The sequence below is a fragment of the Lathyrus oleraceus genome, chromosome 4, assembly GCF_024323335.1.
Source record: "Lathyrus oleraceus cultivar Zhongwan6 chromosome 4, CAAS_Psat_ZW6_1.0, whole genome shotgun sequence".
Lineage (NCBI taxonomy): Eukaryota > Viridiplantae > Streptophyta > Magnoliopsida > Fabales > Fabaceae > Lathyrus > Lathyrus oleraceus.
The window spans coordinates 139,304,840-139,307,041 of NC_066582.1; the positions used below are offsets into that span (position 1 = coordinate 139,304,840).

Sequence of the window (2,202 nt, forward strand, 5' to 3'; positions counted from 1 at the left end):
AGGTTCTGTAGAGTGCCCAATTTTGGGGGTATTCTTCCCATCAAACGGTTTTCATGAAGATAAAGATAGCAAAGGTCGGGAAGATCTGCGAGCTCCTTGGGGATTTCACCCTTGAAATTATTGAAGCTTAGGTACAAATGCGTCAAACTTTTAAGTTCCCCGATTTCTGGAGGAATTGCATCCTGTAGTTTCGGTTGATTCTGTTGCAATTGGTGAGCCTTATGAGAATTCTGCTGTACTAAACTGAGGAAACATCCATTGCAGGTGACCCGGAAATACTAATATTGTTCGATGCGAATGACAACGGCGAAGCAGGTAATCTTAAATACAAGTCTCCATTAATGCTTGCACTTCTTCGCATAACCGTTTGTATTGGTTCAGCAAGTATCTCCCAGCATTGGTTCAAGTCTTCATTAAGCGAGCTTCGTTGACCTGAAGCTTCCCAATTCCTTGAAGTGGGTTTTTATATGCAAGAAAGAATGATCAAAATTAACACCCATGGTCCTTAAGACAGTTGAATCAGTCAAATCCCTATGCCAACGTGAAATCAGCAGCTTCATGCTTTGGTAAGGACCCTGATCACTAACTAATTTTGACTGAGAATCTTCTTCAGTTAATGATCTCTTACTATCACAGGTTGAAGAGCATGGCCGGACTGACTTTGGATGTTATTACAGTGGAAGTTACGACGAGACAAAAGAGGTTATTGCATTTACTTTCCTTATAGTTTCATCTCATCAATTCAATATTTCTCTAAACTTTTTCTCATATTTCACAGATAATAAAAATGGCCTCAGCCTCAGCAGCATCTCCATCTACAATCACTGTTGTAGGAAGCTCAGTCACCGGTTCCAAATCAAGGAACAACAGGAAGGGTCATAATGTGAAGTTCATCACAGCACTCAATTCTTTTAACGGATTGCAAGCTCAGCACAGCACTGTGGCATCACTAGGAGTTCCTGTTTCCAGTGAACTAGCTTTCGCAAAAGTGAGGAGTTCAATATATAACGGAGGAAGAAGAAGTGGTAGAGGTGGTGGTGCGCTTGCTTCAAAATGCAATGCTGCAGGTGAGATTTTTCAGATTGCGGCTATTATGAATGGACTTACTCTTGTTGGTGTTGCTGTTGGATTATGCTCTTCTTCGAATTGAAGCTGCTGTTGAAGAATCTGAGTAAGAGTTTCTATTATATGCATGTAATGTAACGGAAGTTTATAATATCAGTTTTATTCTTGATGTGATGATGTTGAATTCAATTGCCGCAACAGAACCAAACACTGCAACGCAAGAGCCAGCGAGAACAAACTAACAGCATCCAGAACCGAAAAGAACTTCCAGGACTTCAAGCAATTTCTCTAATTTTTTTTTCAACCTCTTTCAGTACTTCCACAACCCTCTCCCACTGTCATGACGAAAACAGAACCATCGTGAACCACACCCTGCTTCAACATCATAACAGCCTTAGCCGATCGTTAAGCAGGTGCCTTTTAGAGAACCAAATAGCTCCGGGCAGATAAAGAAGGAAAAGCCTGTAGCCTCCGCGACGAAACTCCGAGTCGGTAAGTCTTCTTGATTTCGATCCACGATTTATTCGCATTACTCCTTGACTCTGATCTTCCTATACGTGTGTAAAACACAATTTGGTCTGGAACTTTCAATTTGGGTTTCGTTTCAATTCGACGAAGTCGCTTTAGGAATCCAATTTCGAGGTTGTTTCAGGTTCTTAGAATTGAAGGAAGCAGGAGGATTTGTGTGTTTCTTTTGCAGGTTATGGTTGGTGTGTTTCTTGCAGGTTATGGTTATGTTTGTAGCAGCTGTGTGGGTGCTGTTGTTGCAGGTTGCTTCCCGTTTTGACTTGGCTCAAAATGGCAAGTTTGTTCCAATGGTGGCAAGGAAAACATGCTAACTGCGGAGCTACCAATTCTGATTTCCTCTGTTCATAGCACTTGTCGAAGTAGAAGGAACGTCTCCATCCGGTTCAGCTGACTCGCCGAAGGGGAAAAAGACCAACCCACATTATTTCACATTGTTTTATGAGCTTGTAGAGCAGGCTAGTGGTAAAGAAAAACCTTCTGAATGAATGGAAATCGAATGAGAGCTCATGTTCTCTAGTCATACTCCTTTAGAATTTTTACTGTCCTGTGTAATTAAGAGTACTGCAGTTTTCAAGCAAAACCATTTCTCCATGGAAATCTATGAAATCT

The 2,202-nt window shown here is 41.3% G+C and overlaps 1 pseudogene; it reads left to right on the top strand.

The window, feature by feature from the left end:
- The first annotated feature begins 701 nt into the window (after positions 1–701).
- LOC127074114 (cytochrome b6-f complex subunit 7, chloroplastic-like) lies at positions 702–1,175 on the top strand (annotated as a pseudogene).
- Positions 1,176–2,202: the final 1,027 nt, after the last annotated feature.